Source organism: Mustela lutreola, chromosome 3 (genome assembly GCF_030435805.1).
Source record: "Mustela lutreola isolate mMusLut2 chromosome 3, mMusLut2.pri, whole genome shotgun sequence".
NCBI classification, from domain to species: Eukaryota; Metazoa; Chordata; class Mammalia; order Carnivora; family Mustelidae; genus Mustela; species Mustela lutreola.
This window is the reverse complement of record NC_081292.1, coordinates 143,325,344-143,346,540: the sequence shown is the minus strand read 5'-3', so window position 1 is coordinate 143,346,540 and position 21,197 is coordinate 143,325,344. Positions and strand designations below refer to the sequence as shown.

General features: G+C 39.5%; 1 protein-coding gene across 1 annotated transcript in view; it reads left to right on the top strand.

Moving 5' to 3' along the window:
* The window catches only part of METAP1D (methionyl aminopeptidase type 1D, mitochondrial), an 86,439-nt gene that overhangs the window by 45,887 nt on the left and 19,355 nt on the right, over positions 1-21,197 (top strand).

Sequence of the window (21,197 nt, the reverse complement as noted above, 5' to 3'; positions counted from 1 at the left end):
AGAGCTCATAAATTCTCAGTGTCAGTTTGCCACTTGTGGCTGAAAATTGTAGTCAGGCTGGTTGGCTAGAGGCAAAATGACTAGAGTTACATAATATTTATGAGGTCTAAAGTTAGCAATAACCAAACCCAAATATTGCTAGTCTTTCAGATTACTCAGTGAATTCAGCATCATCTGGTCGTGACAGTGGAGTTGAGAGCAGGGTGGATTTGGTAATGATGAAACAGTAGTTATAAGTTTAAATTCTGTCCATGTCAGTCCCCTGCTCCCCCCTTTACAGGATTTTATAGTCTTCTTATCTTACATATTATCTCTGCACTATCTACCCCACACCATTGTGCTAAAATCTCGCTGTCTAAGATTTTATAAGGCAAAGGTGGGAAAAGAACTCCCCTCATTCTACAGTGTTTCTCCACCATTTCCAGCATTGAACTGCCATGAAGACCTCCTGTCTGTCTGTACATTATCACCATGGCCAAGCCCAAACATGTTTCAGATCCCCGCCAGCACCCACCATCACATTGTACTCAAAAACAATTAAGTGTCCGGGCTTGTGCTTTAGGGTACTTTAAGGAGTTACCTTAAAGTAACTTTAAAGTACTTTAAGGAGTGCACAGTGTGTGAGCAGCTAAAAGTCTGGACCCCAGGATGACTCCCAAGAAGCACATATGGCTATGAAATGCAAATGAGACATGTGTGAATGACTGTGTAGCTCCACCATCAAGAAGCGGTAAGTTCCGAGCTTATGGCCCAGGAGCAACTGCAGGTCAATGCTCATTTTAAATGCTTGTTTTTTTCCACATATAAACAGCATCTAGATTTAAAATAACCCATTTGCTCTACCGCTTAGAATTCTCTAGGAAAGATAAAGTTTTATTTTGTTTTTTTAGTGCTGGTTCAAATACTTTTTTATTATTGTAAATTTCAGATATAGGGGAAAGCATTTAATGAGCCCCATACTGTTACCTGTGGATCAGATACTTTTAATGGAAAAAAATTAGTCTTTTTTTTTTTTCTGTCCTCTATATAGCATCATGATTTTCCAAACTCATAGGTGGAGTTGGAAGTAGTATTCTGAAACTCATGAAAGACAATACATCAGGAGAACATTTGATTTAAGGGAGGGATAGAGGATTCTCCCTGTCTTGTCCCTCTTTTGCAACTTTAAGACATAATTGCTCTTCCCAGGGGGAAGTCAAACTAAATATGAGAGGATCCTAGGAACTAGAGCTACGCAGAATCCTTGTTCGAAAGGCTGGCAGATCCATTTTAAATTTATTTCTGTTTAAAGTCCCTGGTTCTCGGGGTGGGTGGGTGGCTCTGTCTTTAAGTATCGGTTTTCGGCTCAGGTCATGATCCCAGGGTCCTGGGATCGAGCCCTGCTTCAGGCTCCCTGCTCAGTAGGAAGCCTGCTTCTCCCTCTCCCACTACCCTTGCTTGTGTTCCCTCTCTCAGCTGTGTCTCTCTCTGTCAAATAAAGAAAATCTTTAAAAAAAAAAAAAAAAAAGTTTCTGCTTCTCTTTCACTGTTAGAAGACCGGGGAAAGTTTTGTAATTGTGTCATTGCTTGATGCATTCGGGTCCTTGTGAACTTGTGGGCGCAGTTACAGTTACATAAGGGCTAAATCGAGATGGGACCGGAGCACTAAAAAGAATTTTGGTCACTCCAAACCAACCCAAACATGTAATCCAAAACAAAAGCAAGATTAAGCTATAAAATCAGATAAATAAGTATGGATAAATAATTCTTTAAAAACTCTATTTTTCCCCTCTCCTCCCTGCCATGATCAGGCCATTGCTTTTGGGGGGAAATATTTTAAATATCAAACCCTTCCAAAAAAATCTGTCCCCTTTTTTTGATGTCTGTAGTTTACTGGCACTTCTAGCCCCTGTAAGCCTACCTAGTCTAGCACTTCATATTTGAGAAGAGGGAAGGCAATTTGGGGGAAAGATAAAAGTAACAGAGGTGAATTGGCAACTATGGAAAGAAAAGTCTAGTTAACCCATCAGGCACAACTTGCTTCTTTCTAATGGAATAAGTCTGAGTCTGTATGTATGACTTTTTAAAATGTTAAGGAGCATAAACATATGACACTGAAGTATTTCAATTTTTTAAACAACTTTTTAAAAGAAAAATACATTCAATTATTATATGAAAATAAATTACTGTCCTGTATTTATGCAGAAAATATAATGGGAAAAATTCCATTTATAATAGCAAACAAGAAGATAAAATACCTAGGACTAAACAAATAATAACAAATATATAGGACCTGTGTGAAAAAAATAATTAGACGTCTACCGAGGGATATTTGAAAAGACGCAGTACCTATGAAGACATCTCTCTCCCTCTTTTATTAAAAGATTTTTTATTTATTATATTATTATTTTTTAAAGATTTTGTGTATTTATTTCACAGAGACACAGAGAGAGAGAGAGAGAGAACACAAGCAGGGGGAGTGGGAGAGGGAGATGGAGAAGCAGATTTCCTGCAGAGCAGGGAGCCTGATATGGGGCTCGATCCTAGGATGGCGGGGGATCATGACCTGAGCTGAAGGCAGACGCTTACGGACTCAGCCACCCAGGCGCCCCTAAGATTTTTTATTTATTTGAGAGAAAGAGAGAGTGAGTGAGAGCATGAGCAGAGGGGAGGGAGAAGAAGACACCCCGCTGAGCAGGGAGCCTAACATGGGACTGGACCCCAGGACGCTGGGATCATGACCTGAACTGAGCCACCCCTTGAAGATATCTCTTGAATAAGGCAACTAAGTATTTTAGAGTCATATTCTCCCTAAGTTCTCCATAAATTCAATGTAAGCCCCAGTTGTGAGGCCAAAAACACTTTAAACAAGGTTGGAATGCAAATGGCAAACTGAAAAAATTTGAAACGAATACACAAATGTTTAATGTTTCTAATTAACAGCACACTCTTAAAAATAAGTAAAAAAAAATTATTTTATTTTATTTTTTAAAGATTTTATTTATTTATTTGACAGAGAGAGAGATCACAGGTAGGCAGAGAGGCAGGCAGAGAGAGAGTGGGAAGCAGGCTCCCCACCAAGGAGAGAGCCTGATGCGGGGCTTGATCCCAGGACCCTGGGATCATGACCTGAGCCGAAGGCAGAGGCTTTAACCCTCTGAGCCACCCAGGCACCCCTAAAAAAATTTTTTTAATGTTCTTAAATTTTTAATTTTCTTAAAAATAAGTTAAAAAACCCAAGATGCCTAAATAGAGATTTCAAAAAAACATAAATACATAAATAAAGAGATCTTCAACCTTAGTAGTGTTTGAAAAAAGTACATAAAATCAAGATAATCATTTTTGGTTTATCAAACTGACAAAGATTTTAACATTAGTAATATTGGTGAGTGTAGGAAAACTGGCACCATTGGGAATATAAATCACTATTATGTGGAGAGCAGTGCTGAAAATGGCAGAATTCTGCATATTTTTTTAAAGATTTTATTTATTTGACAGAGAGAGAGCATAAGCAGGGGGAGTGGCAGAGGGAGAGGGAGAAGCAGACTCCCCACTGAACAGGGAGCCCAATGTGGGGCTCGATAGTAGGACCCTGGGCTCATGACCTGAACCAAAGGCAGATGCTTAACCAACTGAGCCACCTAGGTGCCCCTGAATTCTGCATATTTCTTTTTTTTTTTTTTTAAGATTTTATTTATTTATTTGACAGAGAGATCACAAGTAGGCAGAGAGTCAGGCAGAGAGAGGGTGGGGGAAGCAGGCTCCCTGCTGAGCAGAGAGCCCAATTCGGGGCTTGATCCCAGACCCTGAGATCATGACCTGAGCCAAAGGCAGCGGCTTAATCCACTTGAGCCACCCAGGTACCCCGAATTCTGCATATTTCTTAACCTAAGAATTCTACAAGGATCTTAAGCTAAAAAGAATAATTGGTCAAGTGTGCAACTGTATTAGTAAAAAGTATATTTTGGAAGGAAAAGAAAAAGAACTTACCTATCTTCCATATCATGGAGAGAAGTTAATTGCTTTCAAAACAGCAGCTTTGGGGCACCTGGGTGGCTCAGTCAGTTAAGCAGCTGACTCTTGACTTCAGCTCAGGTCATGATCTTGAGGTCATGAGATTGAGCCCCGCTTTGGGCTCTGCCCCTGCTCTAGTTGTGGAACCTGCTTAGGATTCTGTCTTTCCTCTTTTGCCCCTTTCTCTGCTCCTGCACACTCTTTCTCCAAAAAAAAAAAAAGCAAAAAGCAAAAAGCAGCTTAACAAAACTCCATACACAAACTGAATGCTTATAAAATATGATAAATTAATATAAAATATATTAGTGGATACTTAGAGAAATGTTCTAAAGTGTTGGCTAAATGTTAACAGCAATCATTTGAGAAAGCTTTTTACTGTTTCTTGCTTTTTTAGTATTATAAAAATACTTAATATCACACATGTGCCATTTTCATAATAAAACTGAACAAAACGTGGGCTCTCCATGGACCCTGGCTCATTCTGTGTGGTTTCGGGAGAGGGCAGAGCATGGCCACTCAAGAGAATGACCTTTGAGAAGTGGGTTCAGAATGCAAAAGTTAATGCTAGATGCTGTCTTCTTCACAACCGCCAAAGGCTCACTCAGTAGCTTCGGTTGTGAAGATTGTTACGTCCCTCCAGTACTTGCTATTAGAAAGCACTTGATTCATATGGAACAAAGTGGTAGGACGAGTGTCCAGAACAGTATCTGGCACACTGAATAGGTAGACTAAGTCATCCCTTGGTCAGACACAACGCAAAGGTCGGTCATGACAACGAAAGGGAAAGAGGTCTGGGGAGTTGCCTTTGGTGAGGTTACACCCATTGTTATCCGTGTTTGTTTGTTTTTTTTAAGATTTTATTTATTTATTTGACAGACAGAGATCACAAGTAGGCAGAGAGGCAGGCAGAGAGAGAGGAGGAAGCAGGCTCCCCGCTGAGCAGAGAGCCTGATGCGGGGCTCTATCTTAGGACCCTGAGATCATGACCTGAGCTGAAGGCAGAGGCTTAACCCAACGAGATACCCAGATGCCCCATTTTCCGTGTTTCTTATGAGGTTCTTTTGACTCATAGAAGGGCTGGAGCAAGATGATTTGCAGCTATTCCTTAAAGCTGGTTCTGCTTTTCTTTTTTTCTCCTCTTCCCAGGAGCCATCAGCAGGTGAAGACAGGATTGTTGTCCACAGTGAGGCCTGTGCCCTCATTTGTGCTGGGGTATATATTTTTATAGACACCATACTCCCGATCCTACCCATAGGCACAATCTCAGTTGCAGCTGGGCTTCCCAAATTTTATTCTTTCTTCCCAAATGAAAAAGTTTTCACAGATCTCCATCTAATGCCTTAAAAAAAAAAATTATAGTTTGGTGTCTCAGAAATCCGTCTCTGTGGGTGTTCACTTGGATTCTGAAAGTAGAGCTAGATCTTGAAGTGGTTTCTGAATAAATAATGAAACATGTGTTCAAAGTCTGTAACTCTTCCTTCTGCTTAACCACATCCTAGATAACCCACCAATGGTAAGTGTCATTTGTGTGAATAGATTCTCAAGTTTTAGTTTTCAAGGCCTCTCCCCCTTTTTTTAAAATTCTGCCTGTCTGAATGATTAATGTGACTAGGAAAATACTTTTGACCCATTTAAATCATGTCAAACAACATCCATTGCTCATCTACATAATGAAATACACACTGAACATTATATCTTGAGTGTGGGAGCCACTGGACTACAAAATAATGGTTTACTCGTGTAGCTTATAAAATAAAATATAAGACATTACAACTAACTATAGCATTAAATATTAAACTCTCCCAATGGTAACCATCAGTGAAAATCACCTGTAAACCGAAACAGCTAATAACATTTCTGCTTTAGTGGTTAATTAGAGGAAGTGGGAGTGGTTGCATGCAACAGTGTGAGTTTAAGAAAAGTCTTTATGTCAAAGCATGTTTTAATGTTATTTGACTGTTATGAGATTTGTTGTATATAATTGAATTTTTTCAATTGTTAATCAGTGGTTGTGAAAATAACAGTTTGCTGAAAAATTAGAAAAAATTGTTTGACATTTTTATCAGAGTTTCATTAAATTGGTCCCTGAACAATTTTAAAGGCAGCTAATTTATAGTTGAAACTATTTTGCTCAATGATCAGATAACAAAGATAAGCTTTGACTGCTTTTGAAATATTTAAACTTTGTAAGGACATCATTTGCACACTGTTTAAATAAATGCAGATTTTAAAGGCACTGAATTTAGGCTATCATGTTTCCATGGTTACACCTTTCCAAGTTATTTTGTGTGCTATGTAAATAGGTCTGTGAGTCACTGATAATTATTTGTTTTTTTGTTTGTTTGGTTAGTAATTCTGTGTTTAGCTGAATTTAATACAGTTCACATGGCTTGCTTTGGTTTATGTATATTTTGGTGTTTGTGATTGACAGTGATTGAGCATTTCTTATGGAGTGCTTGCCTTTTTTGTCATAAATGATGTATGTTGGTGGTGCTTGACATGTAAATAAGTTCTGTATCACTGTCTAATAAACAGGAATTTTTATGCAAAGAGGACTTCTTGGTACATTTAAACGATAAGGTTTGGTGAGCTCTAAAATATCTCTGTTAAATAGTTGTACACTGAAACAAATATAATTCTTACAGCCTTTAAGTTCCTGAATTTACCAAGGACAACGAAGCCATGGATAAGCACAAGATGGACTGAACACAATTTAGTCACAGAATAAAGATAGCATTCTGCTCTCTTTTTTAAAAGATTATTTATTTATTTTAAATATTTTTTGTTTTATTTGCGAGAGGTGAGTGAGTGAGAGAGCAAGAGAGAGAACATGAGCAGGAGGTGAGGCAGAGGGAGGAGAAGCAGGCTCCCCCCTGAGCAGGGAGCCCCATTCAGGGCTGGATTACAGGCCCCCGCTATCATGACCTGAGCTGAAGGTAGATGTTTAACTGACTGAACCAGCCAGTTAGTTACCTCTTATTTATTTATTTTAGAGAGAGAGCATGCATGTGTGCATGTGCACGAATGGTGGGGAGGGGCAGAGGGAGAGAATCTCAGTCACTCTCCCCACTGAGCTAGGAGACTGATGCAATGGTGATCTCATGACCCTGAGATCATGACCTGATCAAAATCATGACCTGGCCAAAATCAAGAGTTGGCCGCTTAATCTGACTGAACCACTCAAGCTCCCCCATTCTACTCTAATTCTTAAAATTGCTTGTGATAATGAGCTTTACAGGGAATGCCTTCACTGCTAAGTGGAATCTTTCTAGAACACGGCTCCTCCTATCTCACCTTTTGCACAGATACGAAAACTATTTCATGTACTAATGTGTTTGGAAGGATATGATTCTTGATAAAAGTTGGAGTCTTTTATGCCTCTGAACGGAAGAAGAGATTTTCCTTAGACTTCACCTTTAGCCATCAGCATCTGGCAAGGCCTTACCAAGAACTCTGAGAAAAATGTCAAAACTAGGCTGTGCATAATTCATCCTACTGCGTTTGAGTCTTCTTTAAATACACTACAATCATGAGGGGCGCCTGGGTGGCTCAATCTTTAAGTGTCTGCCTTTAGCTCACATCATGATCCCAGATTCCTGGGATCAAGCCTATGTTAGGCTCTCTGCTCAGTGGGGAGGCTGCTTCTCCCTCTCCCCCTCCCCCCCTCGCCATGTCTCTCTCTGTCAAATAAATAAATAAAATCTTTTTAAAAAATACACTGCAATGATAAAATGCTATCCACTTTGTAAAGTGTTAATACATGTGCAGTCTCATTTGATGGTCAGCATGGTCCTGGGATGAAGGCGGGAGAGCCCCAGTGTTTTAGATAGCGTGGTTTGTAGGTAGCATGTCTGGGACCCAACGTAGAATCTCATAAATTCTTTGTGAATTAGCCAAAGCACATTTTGAAATTCAGGCTGGTTTCTACCTACTGATTAGTCCATTTTAGAGTGACCTCCCTTCATCATACAACCAAGATCATAATTACAATTTATCAAGTGCTTACCCTGTGTGACTTTCCATTCTTCATGTCATACAATTATCCTGGTACCCCTATGAGGAAGGTATTATTATTCCTGTTAACGGATGAGGAAACTAAGGCTCGTCTAAGTGAACCAACTATTGTGTAGAGAAGGAAAACCAATTTAAGCAAGAACTCAAGTAAATATGATCCCATGGTGCATTCACAAGCCAAATGTAAAGTGTTTTAAATGCCACACCATTTCCTTCTTTCTACTTCCAAATTTGCTATATTTTATTTAGACATTTTAGGGTTGCTTTTCTTTTTGTAACACTCTACTAAGAGTATAGTTCAAAGAAGTGTTCAATACACCTCACATTAGACAGTAAACATGTTTCAAATATTGTATACATCAAATATTTTAATATTGTGGTCATATTGAAGACTTTGGTCTGAAAATGAGATGATAAAAAAAATGAGTAAAAATGAGTTGATGGATTGATCATTCCACCAAGTATGACTAATCTTGGTCTGCTGAAATTTTCAAGTAATATTGCATTGTCAGACATGAGAAGCAGCCTGCTTCATACAGAGAGCGTACACGTTTTGTTAGGAGTGATGTGATAGTTTTGATTTTTTTTTTTCAAAGATTTTATTTACTTATTTGAGAGAGAGAGAGGGAGGGAAGAAGCGAGTCAGCTGGGGGAGGAGCAGAGGGAGAAGGAGAAGCAGGTTCTCTACTGATCAGTGAACCAGATGTGGGGTTCGATCCCAGGACCCCAGGATCATGACCTGAGCCGAAGGCAGATGCTTAACTGACTGAGCCACCCAGGGCCCCAATTTTTAATCTTTAGTACAAAAATAATGGTTTTATAGTTGAGCATCCATTAAAAATAAAAGGATGGGTCAGTTTGTAAGTAGACTTCTGTGGTAACACCCCCCCCCCCCGCGCGCGCTTCTTTTTTTTTTTTTTTTTTTAAAGATTTTAGTTATTTATTTGACAGACAGAGATCACAGGTAGGCAGAGAGGCAGGCAGAGAGAGAGAGGGAAGCAGGCTCCCTGCTCATGCGGGACTCGATCCTAGGACCCTGGGATCACAACCTGAGCCAAAGGCAGAGGCTTAACCCATTGAGCCACCCAGGTGCCCCTTAAGCTCATACTATTTTTAATACATTGCACTTTTTGCATTAATGCCTGAAGCTATGGAGTGATGATTCACGTGGTCAGCTAAGTCCGTACAGTTTAATTGAATATAAAGTAACTGATGGCAACATAACTACATCAGTCCAAAAAACTAGTTTTAGATAATTTGGAACTTTTTCTTTTACTTCAGAGGCTACTGTTTATTTTCTCTTTATTTTTCTCATGAAAATAACCCCTTGATGAGTGATCTTGGCTCCCATTGTCTTAAATCAACGTATTCTCAGCTGCAGAAGGTCAGAAATATATTGTTTTCTTGGAGCTTAACTTCCTCATTTTGGAGTGTGATTACTGACCTCCCTACCTTCCTTCCACTCCTGTTGCCGTGTTGCAGAGCAGAAACAAAACTCCCACATGTGTCAAAATACCAATGGAAGAATTTATATTTAAATGTTTTCTTTTTATTTCATGTCTTTCACTTGGAATTGTACAGTGAAAACATTCTCAGAAAAATATTATGATCTAAGAGCTTTTTTTTTTTTTTCTGTATTGATACTGCAGTTTTGGTCAAAGCGCTGAGCTATTTTATACCAATTGTTTGCATAAATGACTTTAAGTGGTTCATTAAAGGAGAGAAAGAAATATATCCAACAATGTAACTAGAGCATGTTGCATATAGAATTCAGGTGACATTGTTGTGGGATGAAGCCTAAAATTACACTCTTTTCAAATGTTTTAATACAATTGAAAAATATTCATGTTAAAGCCATGCCTTTGATCACAAACCATAAGTCCCACTGTCTTCTTTTATCCAAATAACTAATATTTTGATTCTTTTATCCAAATAACTAATATTTTATCCAAATAACTAATAACTGTTTTACATGACAGTAGTATTTATGTAGGATTTTTCAAATTAATTAATTAATTTTTAAAAATAAACATATAATGTATTTTTTTAAAGATTTTATTTATTTATTTGACAGAGAGAGATCACAAGTAGGCAGAGAGGCAGGCAGAGAGAGAGGAAGGGAAGCAGGCTCCCTGCTGAGCAGAGAGCCCAATGCGGGACTCGATCCCAGGACCCTGAGATCATGACCTGAGCCGAAGGCAGCGGCTTAACCCACTGAACCACCCAGGCGCCCCCATATAATGTATTTTTATCCCCAGGGGTACAGGTCTATGAATTCCCAGGTTTACACATTTCACAGCACTCATCATAGCACATACCTTCCCCAGTGTCCATATCCCCATCACCCTCCTTCGTACCCCCTCTCCCCAGCAACCTTCAGTCTGTTTTTTGAGATTGAGTCTTTTATGGTTTGTCTCCCTCCCAATCCCATCTTCTTTCATTTTTTTCTTTTCCTACCCCCCAACCCCCCCACATTGCATCTCCACTTCCTCATATCAGGGAGATCATATGATAGTTGTCTTTCTCCGACTGACTTATTTCGCTAAGCATAATACCCTCTAGTTCGATCCACGTCGTCGCAAATGGCAAGATTTCATTTCTTTTGATGGCTGCGTAGTATTCCATTGTGTATATATACCACATCTTCTTTATCCATTCATCTGTTGATGGACATCTAGGTTCTTTCCATAGTTTGGCTATTGTGGACATTGCTGCTATAAACATTCGGATGCACGTGCCCCTTCAGATCACTACATTTGTATCTTTAGGATATATACCCAATAGTGCAATCGCTGGGTCATAGGGTAGCTCTATTTTCAGTTTTTTGAGGAACCTCCACACTGTTTTCCAGAGTGGTTGCACTATGGAGGATTTTTTTAAATTAAAGAAGGACTTTCTTACTATATCATTTTTAAAAAACTCATTTATTTTTATATGCACTTTCTCCAAAGTTGAATTCCATGTATGATTTCTGTGAAATTGTTCTTTCTGGTTCTTATTTATGTGCTTTAATATAAAATTTTTTTGGTTCCTCTTCTTTAGCCAAAGCGTGTGGTAATAGGAATACTTTAGAGAAATTCTGGAAGGTTGAAGTTTGCCAGATGTTCTGTGCAAACCTAAAAGTGTGCATTCTCTGGGCATCAGGACTGTGTGAGTTTCTTTCCTGCTCCTTTGATGGAATGAACATTTGCTTTTGGTTCATTTTGGTGGTGGTGTACTGCTACTCTAATCAGAGTTTGCCTTTTATTCTGTATTTAAACGCTATCACGGCATCCAGAAAATCTGGCAAAGAAAATGATATTTTGATGACATTTTCCACAGGGCTCAACTAGAATGAATTATTACATTTTAACCACAGCCCTAATAAACAGCTCCTTTATTTCCCCTGGAAAGACACAATATTTCTTTGTCCAAGAAGTTGCCTGAGTATATGTATTGTTGAAGTGCTAAAAAGCTGCTTTCTCTAAACTTTAACTGAGAGACAATGGGATTTTCTAAGCATACACTACTGCAGTGTGACTCAATATTTTATGATTATAGAAATGAATTTAGGTTTTAAATTCTGAAGAAAACATTTTTAACCCTAAATGGAGAAATTTCACACAACAGCCCCATTTCCTATTACACATCAGTCATTTCTTTGTAACTTCTATTTATCCATCAAATGATCTTCTTTCGGTTTTAGATTTTGAGTTCTTAAACAGTAATCTTTGACTCCCCTCCCCCACCTATGGTTGGGCCAGCCTAAAGGATTTTTTTCCCAGTCCCACAAACATAAGTCTATTTTATTAGCTATGTTTTGTTTATTAACATGTATTTCTAGAGTAGGTTAGGGTGTGTTTGTCTCCCAAGAAGAGGAGAATGCTTTTTGTTTAAATCACAAATGCCTGGGTGCTGATAGTATACACTGATGGATAATCACAAATTATTTGATTGGCTTTTGTAAAAAAGAAGAGGCAGTATTTTCCTAACCCCATTTCTGAGCTTGTCATTGTCATTATGCTCTATTATTTGCTATTGCTAAATTTTTAAAAAGGAGGAGGGATGTAGCGTGGAACCAACTTCCTGATGGAGCCTTGGGGAAGGTCATGTTTTGCCGTGACCTGGGCATCATTCTTGAATGTTGTTATTATTGGAAGAGGGTGCCCTCAGGCCACTGCCCTTCCTTTCCCCAGAAGTGGTCTGACCAAGGCGGACTTTCCAGCTCATCTTCTCTAGAATCAGGACTCCCAAGCTTTGGTTTATGGCCTGATGAAGAGTTCTGACATCCATAGGCTAGTATCGGTGAAGACGACCATCTCACTTTCATATAACTTCATATAACTACTTTGTTTTATTGGCAGTGGTGGCCTGATTCTGTTTTAATCTGAGTACCGTAAAGGCTCAGAGCAATTGCAAATTTAGAGCCTTCAGCAACTAGGACAAATGTTTATGTTGCAGCATAAAGTGACTTGTGATTTTTTTTTTCACCTAAACTATTTTACACATTTCTTTTTTATTTCTGTAGAATCTTTGTTACTGTTTTAGCAGTCAGAACTGTGAATAACTTCAAGGCTAACACTACTGGATGTCAAGTAGAATCTTTCTTTCAGACAAGTGTTTATGCCAATATATTTTACTTTATGCTTTGTTTTGAGCATTAAGGAAAAGAATCTATTTTCCAAAACCTGCATAACCGTGCCTGTATCCTCTTTAGAATGTTGTTTAATAAGCACTGTTGCTTTATCATCTAGAGGCTACTGCCAAATGCTCTTAATTAGGCAAGAAGAAAAAGGGAGGAAAAAAGTGTTTTTTGCGGATTTGTAAAACATCCACTCTTCTTGTCGTGGTATCTTAGCGTGAAATCCAGGAAGCAATGGTGTATGGTGTCCATATCCATGATTTCCTGAATTGGAGAAAAAGTGTGGAAAGCATCTGGGGAAAAGGAGGCTCTCTACCAGCTTGTTTCCTGTAAGCTCAATTGGAAGACCTTGTCTGTGCAAATAGATTTCAAAATAGAGCCTGCCCTTTGACTGTCTCCATAATTACATGGCTCACTCTGTATTTTATTTGGCAGCCGGAGCAGTTAACCCCTGGAAGGAAGGGGCTGATGGCATGGCCAGCTTGGCTTCCCCGACATGTCCGTGGGAATGAATAAACCACTGTTTGGAGAAGCCCATAGCTAAAAAAACACCAGAAGTCTTCAGCAGAACTGAAACTTTTCAAAAACAAGTTTAATAATGTTCATTATGATTGGTTTAGAAACTTACTTTGTCCTTATTGTGTAAATTGTAGAGAAGTATTAATTGTTTAAAAAAAATTGGGGAGCTGGGGGAGTTCCTATTGCTTTGATGTAATCAACATCTGTCAACAGAATGAATTTGCTTTTGTTTAGTTTCAAGGGCCCTTGTCCTCTAGCTTTGCCCAATCAGTATCTGCTGCAGCCTGGGGCATTCCCTGAGCTGATTTTCTTTTTTCTTCAACCACTGCACAGGTTATTTCTTGTGAAATGTGAGCTTCTCTTCTGCTTGATAGTCTCCTTGAAATGTGAAGGAACCCTCAATCTCTCTCATTTACTTTTGAAACAGGTACATCTTAGTCCTAGATTATAAAAATCAATGGGAGTTATATCAAGTAATGCAGAGTGTTTAATTTTCCTTTCACAACATTTGTGCAAGTTATCAAACCTATCAAGTAGACAGTGTTTTGGGTCAAGAAATATAAGGCATGGATGCATTTGCAGCATTCCTTTTTGGACTTGAAGCACACAGTGCTTTAAGAGCCTGTGCTCCTACTCTAGGTAATTGGTTGGAGTTCGTGAAGTGTGATCTTTCTGTGGCTCTAAATCAGCACCTCGAAAATGTATTTCTATGGCACAGTCCCTTTTGAGCCTACTGTAGGAAGCAATGTTTCTAAACAGTTAAAAGTATGTTTGCTGTCACAAAGTAAGTTACCTCTTTTTTTAAGTTAATGTATTATTTAAGCAAATCACTTGGTTTAGAATTAAAATTATCAATGACTGAAGAGCCATATTTGAAAATGAATTAGCAAAACATTGTTTTCTCTCTTAGTAATCATAAATCATTTAAATCTGGCACACATTCCCCCCCTTCATCCAAAATAATTGCCTCCATTTGTAAAATCAATTAGATGCTGATATGCTATAAATAATAGTTTTGTTACTAGACTTTGGCATTTGATCATTATGAAAAAAATATTCAGTAAGACATTTTACAGAGTATCTTTTAAATTACCTATTATCTCTGGTTGACATTGTTAACTAATGTAAAGTAGTACCAGCTACTTAATTGTGTTGTTTTCTACCCAGATATCTAATACCTCTGAAATGTAAGCATAACCGAGGATTTGGTGCCTGACGCAGGGTAGAAGTGCTTCCCTGGAAACATACAATAGAAAAATATAGGTGTTGGTAGACCACACTTAAGTACAAATACACTTTTTCAGCTTTACGGTCGCTTAAAATAATAAGCATTTTAAATGTCTCTTTGAAAGTTCATTCAGGCCTCTTCCTTAAAAATACTTGTTGGCCAAAAGAAAACTTACGTTTTCAAGGATAAATCAGCTTAATTAAGGGTCATTAGTAGAGGTGCACAGAAAAACCCAGGGCTCAGTGGGTGAAATGGAAGCATTTCATTACGTGGTATAGAATGCATGAGCAGATAACAATTAAAATGGACCCTGAGTAAGAGGCCAGTAAACATAGGGCATGTTGTGTGCAGCAACATTAGTTATTTAAAAATGCATTCCTCCCTCCATCATACTTGAATTCCGTAATCCCACCTTTCAGACTTAATCTGTAAAGGGGAATAAAATGCAGTTTTTAGAAATTGATGTTATTCCCAAATATTTTCATATTTAAAACCATGACTTTGATTTCCACAGCAAATACAAATTTAAAATATGAAAAATGTGCTGCAGGATCCAGAGGACATATACCAATTTCAAAAGACATTCAGGCTGCGCAGTGTGCTTCTCCATGGAGTGAAAGAAGCAGTTGCCTATAATTTTCGACATTCAGCTGAAACTAGACACTGATAGAATTTTTGTGACTCTGAAAATAATTCTTACTATTACCTCTGATAACAGTAGATATTCTAGTATTTATAACAAATAACGTATAGACGTACTGGTCAAGGAAACCCTATAGAGAGTTTCTGTTACATAATCAGCAGTAACAACACTCATTATGATCACTCTTTGAAGATCAAATTAGTCCAAAGCAGCTCCTTGCTGATCTGGAGCGCTCTTCTTCTGAGGTTTCTGATGATTTTTTTTTTTTAATTTCATTTACTTATTTGACAGAGAGTGAGAGAGAACACAAGCAGGCAGAGCAGCAGGCAGAGGGAGAGGGAGAAACAGGCACCTTGCCAAGCAAGGAGCCCGACATGGGGTTTGATCCTAGGACCCTGGAATCATGACCTGAGCTGAAGGCAGTTGCCCAACCAACTGAACCTCCCAGGCACCCCGGCTTCTGATGATTTTCAACTTGTGCCTCCTTAACTTCAGACTGGTCAGCTTATCCCTTACAATAATTAGTACACACCTGAAACTTGTTTCCTGAAAATAGCTTTAACAAAAGGAGATCTGGGACGCCTGCCTGGCTCATTGGTGCAACATGTGACTCTTGATCTTGGGGTTGTGAGTTCGAGCCCTATGTTGAGTGTAGAGGTTACTTAAAATAAAACCTGTGCTGCTTGGGTGGCTCAGTGAGTTAAGTGTCTGCCTTTGGCTCAGGTCATGATCCTAGAGTCCTAGGATCGAGTCCAGCATCGGGCTCCCTATTCAGTGGGGAGTCTGCTTCTCCTTCTGCCTTTACCCTGCTCATGCACACACCCTCTCTCTCAGATAAATAAATAAAATCTTAAAAAAATATTAAACTTGAAAAACGTGGTATGTGCTGTGGATCCTGGGCAAATCGTGGTGCCCACAAGACTGACAGAGCGGCCAGTGTTGTGACTAATGAAAACCTTGCTGGTGTCCCTGCCTCTGAAGATGGGTGTCATACATCAAATTAGCTGTAACATTGACCGTAGCAAGTGGGAAGTTAGATACAGTTGTGATACAGTATCAGCAGTGCTTTTATTTATTTAATCGAGATAAAGTTGACATATAATATTTGGATTGTATCAGCTTTCAGTGTACAAAGCAGTGCTTTTATAAGCAAAGGAGATATAAAGGAAACCCAACAAACCTTTTCTAGAATGGTCTATAGCAGTAACTGTAGTTGGTTTATCCTGTGACCCTGAATATAATGGGTACTGGAGAATTTAATTTTATCCACTCTGCATTTAGAAAATTTGTTAACTACTATTTATTAATTCCAGTATGATAAACAAAATGGAGGATTTTGCCCCACCTCTTTTTTGCCGCATTAATTGGAGGACCATTATCTTCTAAAGACATGTATTTTTAAAGCCCATTTCTTCATTTCACCTGTGAAAACACTAGTTTTTTTTTCTCCTGGTTTGTAATGAATAGTTAGTGGAATAAACACGGTATGGTACCTTATTATCCTGTTACCTTGTGACAGCGTTTATAGGGTGTCTTTTATCAGATTGAAAGAAAAGATTTTGCTCCGAATAAAAAAGTATCATATGAAGGTAGAATTTCTGAGTACACTGCACAACCGTAATTGTCAACAGACTGGATATATTCAGGCTGCGCTCCCAATGTTTAAGTCGTGTGTGGGTGTGCCTGCATCTTTTTGGCAGTGAGCCTATCATTTGGCAGGACAGGTACATTGGCAACACTGTTCATCCTCGAAGTGAATGTCTCAAAGCCTCAACAAGATATCCAGGTAGAGGCCTGGTGACTTCATGCCTCAAGTTTAAGTATATGGAAGAGATTCCCCCTGCAATGACTGTCTGCTTGAACTTGATAATGCTGATAAAGATGATCTCTCTTTCATGTAATCAGCTGCATTGAAAAAAATCTTCGTGAGTCCTGAAATTGATCAGGTCCACATCCTCCCTTTGCCTGGAATTTCGCATGACAATCAGGTGCCGGGGAGTGATGGCACAAATGCCAGAGCTGAAAGAGACCTCCCTCAAAGATGAGAAAGCCCAACTCCCTCATTTTCCTAAGCCTCCTGTCTCAGTGGGCAGGGTCTGACTGCTCAGCAGGCCCCAGAAAGTGCTCAGCCAATGTTTACTGTTACTTCTTCAGGTCACATAGTTAGCTCTTGGCAGGACCAGAAGCCGCACCACGGTTCCAAGGTGCCATTCGCTGCTGTGTCTCTCTGGCCTGTTTTTCATCATGCATATGACCATCTGATACAATCTAATGTATTTGTTGGTTTGCTTCTTGTCTTTGTCCCACTGTAGAATAGAAGCTCCGTGAGAGCAGGGACTTTGTTGTCTGGTTCATCCAGTATCCAGAACATGGCATACAGAAGGACCTCAGTAAGTAGTTGCTGAATAAAAGAATAAATTAATTTAGAGGCCTGTAGGTAAACCCATTGAAGAGTTGAGAAGGGAAAGGAAAAAAATTAATGTTTATGAGGCACCTGCTTTTAAGATGGTTTACTTATGAATGTTATCTCAGTTAATGCTCACAACAGTGGAGTGGTGAGGAAAACATTGCTGTTTCCCTGTGATGGTGAAGAACGTGGGGCTCAGAAGTTGTGGTAAGGCAGATCCATCCGCCCTCCAAGCTCATGCTATCCTCATTACTGCAATACCTCCCAATTAGATCCGATCAATGAATTTTCATGAAAAGTACCTTCATTCTACATGTTGGATGGTCCTATGATGTTTATTTCTTTTCTTTTTTTTTTTTTTAAACTTTCCATTAGGGACGCCTGGGTGGCTCAATCAGTTGAGAAGGCGACTCTCTTTTTTTGGCTCAGATCATGATCTCAGGGTCCTGGATTGAGCCCCATTCTGGGCTCTGTGCTTGGGGGTTGGGGGAGTCTGCTTGAGGATTCTCTTTCTCACTCTCCCTGCCCCTCTCCCCACTCATGTGCTTGCTTACGTGCACTCGCTCCCTCTCTCGCTCTGTCTCTCTCTCTAAATAAATCTTTTTTTTTTTTTTTTTTTAAAGATTTTATTTATTTACTTGAGAGAGAGACAGTGAGAGAGAGCATGAACGAGGAGAAGGTCAGAGAGAGAAGCAGACTCCCCATGGAGCTGGGAGCCCGATGCGGGACTCGATCCCGGGACTCCAGGATCATGACCTGAGCCGAAGGCAGTCGTCCAACCAACTGAGCCACCCAGGCGTCCCTCTAAATAAATCTTAAATACACACACACAAACCAACTTTCCTTTAAATCTATTCCCTGGGGCACCCAGGTGGCTCAGTCCATTGAGCATCCAACTCTTGGCTTTGGCTCAGGTCATGATCTCAAGGGTCCTGGGATCGAGCCCCCCCCACCCCCCAGGCAGGCTGCCCACTCAGCAGGGTATCTGCTTGAAGATCAGCTCCTTCTGTCCCTCCCCAAAGTCTCCCTCTCTCAAATAAATAAATAAATCTTAAAAAAAAATAATACACACAAAGCTAATCCCTTAAAAAACCACATCCTATAGGAAAGCATGCTATCTACTCGAGCCCCTGCACACTGTAGGAAGGCAGCTTGGAGTGGTGAGCTCAGTCCTTGAGTTGGTTTTGCGGGATGTGGAGCCCGGGCTTCCCCCTAACCTCCAGCAGTGTTGAATCTTAGTTCCTCATCTGTGAAACAGTGGCGTTAATAGCTGCCTGTCTGCCCACCAGAATTGGTAAGAGATAATGTATGTAAAGCACCTAGCACTGAGCTTCATCAAAGAAAGTGGCCATTAAATGCTAACCACTATTATCTTTACTAATTCTATTAGTGTTATCCTTATTAATAGTAATCATAATACATTCTTTCCTCAGAAGGGAAATACTTGTGGGTTTGTGTCTTGTTGTGGTCCTGCCTCGGGATGGAGTTAGGGAGCCTGGAGTCATAGACTGATTCCGCCTAAGTCTTTGCTTTCGCTGGGACGCATAGCGCAGACTGCCAACCAGCTTCTTTCAGCCACCGCACCAAAGCGAAGGGAGCTTGGCTTGAGAGTGGAAGGATTAGGTCAAACCTATCACCACTTTTGGAAGAATAACCTAGTGATAGTAACTCCTAATAGTTTTGTGATGCCTTGTACGTTTTCTGGTGTTTCCATATGTGTTAGGTCATTTTTTCTCATGTGTACGGGAAAAATAATATACTTTGTAGAGGCAACTTGACCGCTTTCCCACAGTTTTTGTACTTACTGCATGCTCCTGGGGAAGTTACCTTCCTTTGGGTGCTTCAGTATCCCCAACTGGAGTGCAGTGGAAGGTTCTCATTAAGACTAAGGAGCTAACATATGTAAAGTGCCTAGGACAATAATTAACTCATAGTAAGTGCTCGGTACTAGAAGCTGTAGTGGAGTGGACGATTTCTTTCTCATTAAAATCTTTTTAAGTGTTCTTGAAGGAACTGTTCTTTATTAAGCATCTACTTTCCAACCATCTGCTTTTCCTAGGATTCTGCCCTGCCCCATATACCAGTTGACAGTCTAGAGCTGGTGGTGTTGTCTACAGGGAAATGTGCAAACTTCGGGGAATATGTACCTGCCTCTGTGAAGCAACTTTTGATTTAAAAAAAAAAAAAGATATTGCTGCATTTTGTCTAGTATTTAGAATTGTTTAAAATAACACCGAAATACCTCTGTAAGTTTGATTCAACATTATTACATTCAACTTTATGGAAGAACATAATAGAGTGAAACTTACAACCTTGAATTGCTGACCATAGGGGTTTGTTTGTGTGCCTCTCTCTAGGTCACTTGGAGATCCTGGCCTTGGAGGCCGGTACTCACCTGCACTTCGTGTTTCTATTATGTTTCACAGCTGAAATGTTACTGTAGGCCAGTAGTTCTCAACCCTTCAAGGATATCAGAATCACCCTGAGGCCTTGTCACAGGGTAGATTGCTGGTCTCATCCCAGAGTTTGAGTCAGTAAATGGAGAGACCCCATAATTTGCATTTTTCCCCATGTGATGTTGATATGGTGGTCTGGGTACCACTTTTTGAGAACCAGTGCTCTAGACCAGGAGTCAACAAACTTCTATAAATGGCCAGATAGTAAATATTCTAGGCTTTGTGGGCCGTACAGTCTCTGTTACAGATACTCAACTCTGTGGCTCAGAGCAGCCGTAGATCATTGTAAGTGAATGAATGTGACTGTACTTATGGGCATTGAAATTTGAATTTCATATAATTTCACATGTTACAAAATACTATTTTTCTTATTTCTTTTTTGCCCATTTATAAATGTAAAATTCATTTTTAGGTTGTGGACTGTACAAAAACACAGACAGCAAGCCAGATTTGGCCTTCGGGCTGTAGTTTGCCAAACTCTGACATGCAATTGTGACATGCTGGGGAATTTTCAAACTATTGTTTTAATTATAAAAGTAATGCATGCAAATGGGTGGTTTAAAAAAATCTAACAGTGTAGAAGAAAATAAAATGAATCAGGGAGACTTCCTCCCCACCCCAGGCCCAATCACATGCCCCAGAAATAACCACTATTGATGAATATAAATTTTCAGAAATTTTATAGGGAAATACAAGCTAATATAAATGTATACATTCTTTTTTACATCACTGGGCTTTCTATACCTACTGTTCAGCTTTGTCTTTTCCCTAGCAATGTATTGTGGCCTGCTTACGTATCAGCACATAGAAATAAATGATTTAGCTTATTCTCTAATAGCTCCATAGCTTTCTGTTGCATAGACATCCAGACTCTATTTCACCAGTCCCCCATGGATGGACATTTGCATTATTCCTCATTTTTTTCTACCACAAAGTGAGGGTACCTCTTCTTATATCCATTACTGCATAATATCTGCAAGGGAAAGCCCTAGGAGATGAGTTGCTGAGTCAAAGGATATATGCATTTAAAATTTTGATAGCTATTTCTTAATTCCTGTGGTGGGCACTTTAGGACCCTGCGTTCATTTTGTTTCAGGGTCACACCCTACATTTCTGTTTTTTAGTCTTTATCCGATTTGAGCATTTGTCATAGTGCATTTCGGTAGAATGCCTCTTGCTGCACGTGAACTTAACACAGAGTAGTAATCCTATCAAGGGCAAAAAGTGCAGCTGGCAATTTGTCCATGATTCTTGAAAGGAAAACAGCTTTAAAGAATATAAAGCCACCCAAACAGTGCCCTGAATCTAAGGTCATT